A 10,170-nucleotide genomic window follows, 5' to 3' on the forward strand; every position below is an offset into this window, starting at 1 on the left:
GGCCTGGAGTTCGTGGGAGGAAATGTTCCCCCAAGACTTCCTGTTGAAGATCTGCCTCTGCTTTGCTGCAGAGCCTGCCTGCTGTGGTCAGAGCCTTGCAGATGCCACGGTGGCTGGGGGGAGGGTGCAGCACGGACAGGGAGCGGAAACCAGTGAGCTGGCACCAAAACTACAGGACTCCTTCAAGGGGTCTCAGTTCTGACTCATTTGCAGGATAGATAGGCCGTTGTCTGCGGCGAACCCACTGTCTGTTTTTTGAGTCCCACTCCTAGGAGAGTTTGCCTCATGTAGGAGTCTGGTGTGGAGATGTGGGAGCTCCATAAAGGCACTTAAGAAAAAAATAAAGTCCTATTTCGAGAGGAGACAGGAATGGCTCAGTCATGATCTAATTCCATCTATCTTTCTTGAAGGGGCAGCCGGAGCCCCTGATGTACTTGGTCACATGACCTTGGGCAGTAATAACTTAGAACCACCGTTTTTTAAAAAAATTTACTTATTTTTCATTTTTGGCTGCATTGGGTCTTCCTTGCTGCACATGGGCTTTTTCTAGTTGCGGCGAGCGGGGGGCTACTCTTCGTTGCGGTGTGTGGGCTTCTCGTTGCTGTGGCTTCTCTTGTTACAGAGCACGGGGCTCTAGGCGCACAGGCTTCAGTAGTTGTGGCATGCAGGCTCTAGAGCACAGGCTCAGTAGTCGTGGCGCACGGGCTTAGTTGCTCTGCAGCACGTGGGATCTTCCCGGGCCAGGGATCGAACCCGTGTCCCCTGCATTGGCAGGCAGATTCCCAACCACTGAGCCACCAGGGAAGTCCCACAACCACCACTTATGAGCGCTGATTAGGAGCCAGGCATCGTGCTAAGCACTTTGCATACTTTGATTTGTTTAGCTCTCACCACGACCCCTTTTAAGAAGATACCTTTAGATCCCTTTTCGGATGAGGAAGCTGACTTCCTTAGCTAACTTGCTTAGGTCACACAGCTAAGAAGTGGTGGACCAGGATTCAAACCTATCTCAAGGCCTATCTCATTCTAAAACCAATGTTCTTCGTACTCCTTGGCCATGCAGTATTTGTTTTGTTTTTAAAATTTTATTGCAGTACAGTTGATTTACAATGTTGTTTTAGTTTCAGGTGTACAGTAAAGTGGTTCGGTTATACACATACATATATTCATTCTCTTTCAGATTCTTTTCCCGTATAGGTAATTACAGAATACTGAGTAGAGTTCCATGTGCTATACAGTAGGTCTTTGTTGGTTATCTATTTTATGTATGTAAAATATATATTTAATCCCAAGTTCCTAATTTATCCCTCCCCTCCCCGACATTTCCCCTTTGGTAACCATCATGCACTATTGTTTTTTCACCAGGGAAATTAGGTGTTCCTTGACAATCTTGTATCCCCAACATTGGTCTGAGTACCTGAGACCAAAGGATGGTCTGGAGGTAGTGCCTGCTTCTTCTTTTTTTTTTTTTTATACTTATTTATTTATTTGGCTGCACCGGGTCTTAGTTGCAGCATGTAGGATCTTCGTTTTGGCATGTGGAATTTTTTTTTTTTTTTTTTTTAGTTGTGGCATGCAGGATCTTTAGTTGCAGCATGCAGGATCTTTTAGTTGCGGCATGCGGATGTAGTTCCCTGAGCAGGGATCGAACCCGGGCCCCCTGAATTGGGAGCACGGAGTCTTAACCACTGGACCACCAGGGAAGTTCCTTTGTGCGTGCTTCTTAGTACCAATAAAATTTTGGTCCGCATGATCTTTGCTCTTCTCTCAGTTTACCTAGACTGAACAGGAGTTTCTTTTTCTTTCTGCAAGTTTGTGTGTGCCCTGCCCTCTAGTGGTTTTGACTTGCAACGCAGCAATGACCTTGAGTGTAACTAACCTTATCTCTTACAGTTCTTTCCATCCCTTAAACAGGGATGTCCTTGCAATACTGGGCACTGGTGCCCTAAGATTTCTGGGGTACTGACACCTTCCCCAGTCTGAGCCCTAAAACCATGGTTTTTCAAACTTTATTATGTACTTCTGATTGAGACGCTGGAATCTGAATTTTTTTTTTTTTTGGGAATCTGAATTTTTAACAAGCTCTAGATAATTCTGATGCAGGCAATCTGCAGTCCACATCTTGAGGTATAATGTTCTGTAACAGCTCTATTCCCAAGTGCTCCCAGAATCCCAACCCAAGCACACTTGGGCTTTAGGCAATCTGGTACCAAATTAGTCCTCTCCTTCGCCAAACTCGGTATTGAGTTTCTGGGAAGTCATGGCTTGGAGGGTCAGGGAGGGAAGCTGCAGCAGCCCCAGCAGTCAGCCCATGCTGAGTGAGGTTAGCTCTTGCTGATCTGGCAAGGAGAAAAGTGAAGGAAGGTAGTGTTTAGTGCACCAACCGTGGGCCAGGTACTGTGCTAGGTGTTTTCAAACATACTCCTTTCTAAAACCCTACAATAAGCCATGAGTTTATTATTCATTCAATTTTGTAGATGAGGAAATTGAGGCTCAGAGATGTTAAGTATCTTCATCAAGCTCGCAGCTGGTAAGAGTTGGAATTTGAATCCAAGTTTGTCTAACTCAGTGGTTCTCAACTGGGGGCCATTTTGGCCCCCAGGGGACATTTGGTCATGTCTGGTAACAATTTTGATTGTCATGAGGGGGTGCTAAAGGCATCTAGTGGCCCAGGGCTACCGCTAAACAAGCTACTATGTACAGGACAGCCGCCACAAGAAATTAGCCAGCCCAAAATCTCAATAGTGCTGTGATTGAGAAACCCTGTGCTTTTGCCCTATAGGGTGGGAGGGTGGGGACATGGAAAGTTAGAACAAAATGGGAAAGGGCCTAACCCAAGGGCCTTGGGTGAGAAGGAAATGGGACTTTTATGCTAAGGATAATGGAGAATGGGGGCAGCTGGTGAGATTTCTCTTTCTTCCAAGCTTGGCCAAGACCCTGCTCAGTTTCTCCCAACCTTGCCAAGTCAGTCCTGGGACTTCACACTAAGCTTGTCCTGGAGTGACCCCAACTCCCAGCTCAGGGCTGGGGCAAAATATTTACCTGGGTCTTCTGGCACAGGACTTCCCAGCCAAAGCCCCTGGTTCCTGGGGCCCTTGTGCTCCACCTGTAGCCCCTGGGACGCTCAACATTAACACCTTTGCAGTGGGGGGTGAAAGTGTAAAACATGGAGCCTGTGGAGGGCCAGGAGGTGTCTATGAACAGTTAGAAGTGGCGTAATGGGCAAAACCAGGAGGATTCCCTTAGCAGGACCCTCTCTCTTGAGCAGGAAGTAGGGGGCAGCTGGCCTGAGAAGCAGGGTTCTGACCCCGAGGAGGCTTGTTTCCACAGCCATTCCTCTTCTCTAGGTTTGGTCCTCAGCTTCACCGGACCTTCCCCAGTACCCATTCCTAGAGCACCCACACAGCCAGGCAGCCACCATTCTGGGCCTCCCCAGTACTGGCCTCCCAACTAGACCAGGGGAGGGCGGGTCTGAGCAGACAGTGCCGACAGGAAATACCTCTCGTTCCAGGCTCAGAGCCACTGAAGAACTAACCAGCAGATTGGGGGAGGGAGAGGGGGGAGGGAGGGAGGAGAAGGGGGAGCAGGGGAGGGAGACAGTCTTGGAGTGAGAGGGAAGAGGAAAGAACACCCAAGCAGGTCCCCCGTATTTGGGGTTTCATCTCCTTCCTTCCCTCACCACCCATGGGGGGGTGGGGATAAAGGGATAAAGGAGGGCAGAACTGGAGGAGGATGTGGTAACAGCTGATTCGTCCCCTGAGGTCACACTTCCCAACAATCAGCTGTTACTGGGGTGGAAGGCAGGAAGTTTCCTTAAAGGCACAATGTTCTGAACACAGGTTCGGCATTCTGGAGCTCCTAGGAGCCATAGCAATCACTTGGTGGAGCCCCTCTTTAATACGGAAGGAACTATCTCACGCTCCAGGCTGTTATCTTCACCCCACCAATTGGGAGCTTATAAAGTCATGGATCCCTCTCCACACGTTCCTCTTTGGTGGTGGTGGAGAGATGCGAGTGATTGCGGTGGGGTGGGTCTCAGACTTGCCCCTTTAACTAAACGTTCTGCAGCTTTTGCCAAGTCATTGGGTTCCTTTCCGTTTTTTTTTTTTTTCCCCCTTTGGCCCATCCTCCCGCCCCTCTATGCTCTGATTGGCCTCTGGGGAAGGAGCAGCCTCCTCATTGGTCTCCACCTTTGAAATCTCTTCCCTAAGTAGGCCTGAGTCGGTTAAAAGCTTCTGGGGGGCGGGACAGAATGGGGGTATTGGGCAGAGGACGGGGCTGCTGGCCAGTTGCACTTTGGCCCGGCCCGTCCCCTAGTTGCTGACCACAAGTCTTCCTTCTACCCTCAGGTGAAGACTCTGCTATAAATCTTTCGTTAGGAAGCTGCTGCTTGAGAGGCTTTGTCTCTCTGTGACTGGGGCGAGACATCTTCTAGCAGAAGTCTCCTCTGATTAGGAAGGCTCCAGGAGATGTGGAGTAGATCTCTCCATTGAAAGCTGGGGCCAGCTGAGGTGGGCAGTCCTCCCTCCCCCAAAAGTCCCCAGGAGTCCTCATTCCAAAGGAAGAGTCTGGCTGCCCTGGGGGCTGATTTCCACCTTCAGTTCTCCTCACTCCTGCTGCCTCTCCTCCTCCACCTTCCCTGAGAGATCTATCGCCTCCTGCAAGAGTTCAGTGAATCCGTTTGGGGGCTGTCTAAAAGAACCACTCACGGCTCCAAAAAGGAGGGGCTGTAGCCCTTTAAGGACTTCGCCGGGATGGATTCAGAGATGAGTTTAAAAATGCCAACTCACAGAGCGCGCTGGATTCTGGGAACGAGGTGTCAGACCGAGAACTACATTGACCAGTATGCACTGCAAACACACACGCCTTTACTTCCTTCTGCTTTTTAGGACTCGGGTTTGACGTAGCGCCCCTCTAAGCATGTTAGCCTAGGCGGAGGGCTGAGCCACACCTTTTCACCTATTGGCCAGCTCGCGACTTGGTGGGCGAGGCCTAGCGCTACTCCACTAGGCAAAGGGGTGGCTTCCTTGCCAGTCAGAGCTAAGACGGTCGGGGAGGCGGGACCAGGGCTAAGCGATGGCGCCCTCGAGTGGGTGTGGTCACGCTGCCCAGCAGTGGGCGGTGATTGGCCCTGGGCGGTGCAATCGCAGCTTGTGCGTCACGACGCCGCCAGCTGATCGCAGACTGTAGCCGGTGTGTGCTGGGCGCTGGGAAGAGACAGCGCCGCCGGCCGTGGGGATCGGACGTACTGATTTGCTCCCCTACCCACAGCACCCCCCCCCACCCAGCACCAGGTGGGTGTGAGATGGGGTCCCGGCCGCACAGGAGGGAACCATGCTAACGGGGTAATGGGGGAAAGTAGGGTCCTGACGGCCACACCCTGCCCTTCCGGGGGAGGGGAGAGGGGGCGGCGGAGGCTCGGGCGCTCCGGGGGAGAGGGGCCTGGACTGGCTGGAGTAGTGTGTCAGGAGGTTTAAAGAAGGAGTCCGGAATAGTAGTCTTGCGGAGTAGCTGGGAGAAAGACGAGGGGCCGGAGGGCTGGGGGCGGCTAACCTCGGCGCCCTCTGGTCGAGGATACGGGAGCCGGCCTCCCAGCTTGGGGAGGATTTGGACTGGGCGGGTAGCGGGGAGGTGCTTTGCCTCTACCGGCACTCATTGGGTCAGGGCCAGTTGAGCGCCCTGGCAGGGAAGGGGTCTCTGGGCGGGCCGGCCCCTCCTCTCGTTCCCTCCAGGGGATGTTATGTAAGGGGGGAGGGGAGAGGAGTAGGGGGCGGCGGTGCGGGGGGGGCCTTATGCAACGCAAAGGTTAGGGTTTCACCGCGGGTTGGTGGGGGGAGAAGGCAGGAGGAGAGACTGGAAACTCTAACCTCCCCCCCCTCCCCAGCCTAACGGGCCGTCTTGAACCGAGAGAAGGTCACCTCTGCACCTCCCCCCAGCCTGTCCGGTTGTGGGGCCCCTAGCCCAGGCCTGGCCCTGACCGCCTGGGAAGCCGGCTGGCTGGGTGGGGCGCCTGGGTTAGTCATCACTGGGCTCCCTCTCTCCCCACCTCTCGGCCAACTCTTGGCCCCTCCCCGTGGCCTCTGGCTAGGCTATTGCCCCCACCTCCCTTCGGCTGTAGTTCCAGCCTCCAACTCATTTGGCCTGTCATCCTGGCTGTCAGACTGGGCTAGGAGCTGTCAGGATGCCAAAGGGCTGATGGAGCAGCTGGGCAGAGGGTCAGTGCCCTGGGCCCACCCCGCCCTGCAGCCAAGGGCACCTGCTTGGCACAGACTCTCAGCAGCAGCTGAGTCCTATGGGCTGAACAGAGCCTGCTCAGACAGAGAGGAGTGGAAAGGAGTTGGACTGGTCACCTGGGAGAAGGAAGATACCACAAAGTTCATGCCTCCCAAGAGGGTTTTGTAATTTGAAAACCTCCCACTCTAATCTTTCTTACCCTCGGAGTATAGAAATCTCAAGGCAGGACCGCCTTGGCTCCTTAAACTGGCATGGGCCATGCCCTTGGACTATGTGTCAGCACAGACCCACCCTCCCCAGCTCACAGCCCTCAAGCCTGCCACACCCCCAGCCCCCTCCCTGGGCCATGCTGCAGGGCCCGGCTTTTCCTGCTGATTCATGCGTTGGAACTGTGGGGGCGGGGCTTGGAACTTGGAACAAAGTTCAGACATGGAGGGGACGGCAGACAGCCTGGAATTCATACCAGATGTACCCGGAATGTGCAAGCGGAATGCCTGGCATTTAAGAGTCCTGGGGAAGCTGCCCAACCACCCTGCCCTACCTCCCTCCCCTCCAGCCTCTGGTCCCCTGTCCTCTCCTCACAGTCCCAAGGAGCCTCTGCTGACCTTCTTCCAAACTCTAGACCTCCTCCCTTCCTCACTCTTCCCCAGATGTAAGACCCCCAAAACTCTTCCGACAGCTGAACTCCCTGGGACCAAGTCAGTTGGGCTGATCCCTGAACTCGCATTTCTGGATCTGAGGTACAACTTCTCACCTAATACCTGGGTGACTGGTGAGGTGTGCCCAGGCTCCCAAGTCCTGCCCTCTCAGTGCTGAGGAGGCTGGGGGCCCCTGTGGGTAGCTGGGGCAAGGTGGGGGGGCGGTGAGAGCAGATATGGGTTTCTACAGCCTTCAGTTCTGGAAAGAGGAGCAAGGAAATAGGTTTAGAGCTGCCTTTGTCTTTCACTGAGGGGCTCAGGTCAGAGCCAAGAGCCCTTCATTAGAAGGTTGACCATCTTCTGGGGCTGCACTTTGATGGCCAGGGCGACAGTGTCCCTGTGACATGGCCCTGCTCAGATCTTTCCCATTTTTCTTTCCTTTCCCTTTAGGAACCTGTACCTCCCACATCCTCACCTGGCTGAGCCGCAGTAGTTCTTCAGTGGCAAGCTTTATGTCCTGACCCAGCTAAAGCTGCCAGTTGAAGAACTGTTGCCCTCTGCCCCTGGCTTCGAGGAGGAGGAGGAAGAAGAGGAGAAGGAGCTGCCTTCCCCTCATCTGGAAGGTGACAGAACTGGGGCTGGGAAGGTCTGAACAGCGAGCGTGATGATACCTTTGGGAAAGGGAACCCTATTCAGCTGGAGAAGCTTCACCCAGATTGAGCCAGCAGGAGAGAAAATTTCAGATTAGAGACCTTGGCTGAATTGGGGAATAGATGGCTCTGACTACACCCAAGGTTAGTTGGTTTCTGTGTGACAATGGGAAGAAGTGGAGCAAAGAAAACCCTGCCTACCCCTTTACCTAGATGTCTTTACTGACCCTCCTTCCTTCCTCGTCCCCCCTTCTTTCCTACTGGCCTTTCCAAGTTCAAAAGTAAGTTTCCTCTTTAGGGAAAAGGTCATACTGAGACTCCCATCTGAGTAGTCATCCCCCTGCTCTTAATTTTTCCCCGTATTTCCTTAGTCTGGCCCAGACTCTAGATTCAGGGATACTTACCTCTATGTGAGACCCTTAGACCTCCTGTCTCATCTTCTCCACCTGTGAGGTGGGGAATCGCACAGTTGAGCATGCGTGAGGGAATCAGAAGCCCACTTGTGTGGACGCAGAGCCTGGGCTCTCCTCTGCAGTGGGTGGGAACAAAACAGCTTTTCACATAAGCTATTGCCCTTCCCCCATCCCTGACCAGAACCCCAGGAGCTGGGGGGTGGAGGTTGGAGGGAGGGACTAGGGTTAGACCAATGCAAGGGGCTGCTGGGAAATCAGTCTCTTCATTGACTTCCCACCAAGCAAAGGTGGCCCAGGCTTCCCCTGCCTCGCAAAGCAGGGCTGCAGCCCCTAATGGGGTTCCAGCTGCCACTGCTCTCTTCCCCCACTCACTTTTCCAGGACAGTGTGTGAGATTTAGCTCAGGCCTGTGCAGGCTGGAAATTCTCCCCTCCAGCAACCAGAAGAGATAGGTTATGGGATGTAATCCCTTTAGGGGCATCAGGCAGAGTAAACCTGCCACCCCCAGCTCCTGATCTAATGTCACTCTCAGGCTCAGGTGTGGTTCAGCCTTGGCCCAGTCTCCCTGTCTGACGGTGACCAAGTTCAGGGGTTACAGGAAGCTGTTTGTTCCGTTTGGGGGCAGAAGTTGTGCAGGGATCTGGGTCCTATTCTCCATTTATGAGAAACAGATTTAGGGCAGAGTAGATCACTGAACCCACCCTTCTGCAGCCTAAGCTGGATGTGTGTGGGACTGCGGTAGACGGGGGTGGGTAGACTGAGTCCACTCATAGGCTGCCACAAGGGTCGCTCTGTCCCTGGACATTGCTTCCGTCCTTTCTTCCCCTCCTCGCTTCACTGGCCACGGTGTCTCCCTCCAGCCTTGGGTATGTGGTTCTGCCATCCTCACCCATCATGGAGCAGAAATGAGGAAGAGCAGCCTGGGAACACAGAGGCAGGCAGAAGACTAGTGAAGGACCAGGCCTGGAGAGCACAGGGCCCTGTCTGGACATCTGCAGAGGGGGGCCTGTAGAGGCCAGGAGAGCCCCAGGAGGAGGGAGGACGGCCAGCCTCCATCGAGGAAAAGCTTCCAGCCATCTACTTCATTCTCCGTTGCTCTCCAGCCGTTCTGCCTCCCTCAGAGATGTGGGACCATGTTAAAGCGTCCTTGGCTTCATCATGCTGCTTCCACTTCTCCCCACCATGTAATTTAGCTGTGAAAGGACATATGCAGAAAATTCTTAAAAGAAATTCAAATGGTTTTGAATGTGTAGGAAAAAATGTGTGCTTCATTAGTAATTAAAGAGAGGCAAATATAGCTGAAAGCATTTTTCCCGTAGCAAACTATAACAGAAAAAAATAAGACCCAGTTATTGGCAAAGGAGTACTAAAATAACACTCTCTACATTGCATATGGGCGTACAAATTGGTACAGCCTTACTGATGTCAGTTTGGTACTATGTATCAAACATCCTAAAAGTTTCCATGGCCTTTGACCTAGTAATTCTACATTTGGGAATTTATCCTAAGGAAATAATTAAAGATTAGTTTAAACAATGTTCATCCCAGCATTTCAGTAGAGAAGAATGAGAAGCAACTATCTGGTTGGGAATTGATTTCTTTTCTGCTATACTTGAAATTTGCAAGAGGGGGTTGCTTAAGTAAATTATTGTATATCCATCCGGACGGTGGGGTGGAGTGCTGCGCAGCCATTAAAAGTCACGTAGAAGAACATTTGACTGGAAAGAAAAATGCTCCTTGAACATTAAAAAGGTTATAAAAATGGTGTATATTATGTGATCTCAATTTTGTTTTTATACGTAAAACAGTTTGAAAAAGACTGAAGACATACTCCAAATTGTTAATCATAGTAGTTATCTTTGAATGATGGAATAAAGTAGTTGTAATTTTCCTGTTTGGTTTTCTGTAGTTGCCAAATTTTCTACTTTAATTGTGTATGACTTTCATATAATAAAATTTAAAAGAATCAGTGTAATTTTTAAAACTTTTGGAGAGGTGGGTGTGGAAGAAATGAAGGGATGCCCCCAGCCCCATTGGTTTAGTGGGGTTTTGGTGGAGGAGGAGGGTTGTGAGAACGTTTGGGGGAGCACCTATTCGTTTATGAATTTTATTCTTTGGGAGTGGCTGGAATCCACCCTCTCCTGTACAGGGAACAGCTCTCTGAATTGGTGACAGCCATCTAAATAGGTGTGGAGTGGAGTAAGACAGAAGGAAAACAAGTAAAAACCTGTCACTC

General features: G+C 51.9%; 1 long non-coding RNA gene across 4 annotated transcripts; it reads left to right on the forward strand.

Moving 5' to 3' along the window:
• The first annotated feature begins 5,208 nt into the window (after positions 1 to 5,208).
• On the forward strand, positions 5,209 to 9,834 carry LOC114484934 (uncharacterized). Of its 4 annotated transcripts, none has more exons than XR_008616593.1 (4): positions 5,224 to 5,294; positions 6,885 to 6,974; positions 7,323 to 7,666; positions 8,795 to 9,834. It is a non-coding gene; the product is annotated as an uncharacterized lncRNA (long non-coding RNA). The 4 variants fall into 4 exon arrangements; XR_008616591.1 differs by having other exon boundaries at positions 5,232 to 5,345; XR_003678308.2 differs by lacking the exon at positions 6,885 to 6,974 and having other exon boundaries at positions 5,209 to 5,294; positions 8,795 to 9,833.
• The last annotated feature ends 336 nt before the right edge of the window (positions 9,835 to 10,170 follow it).

This window comes from Physeter macrocephalus, unplaced genomic scaffold, assembly GCF_002837175.3.
Source record: "Physeter macrocephalus isolate SW-GA unplaced genomic scaffold, ASM283717v5 random_191, whole genome shotgun sequence".
Lineage (NCBI taxonomy): Eukaryota > Metazoa > Chordata > Mammalia > Artiodactyla > Physeteridae > Physeter > Physeter macrocephalus.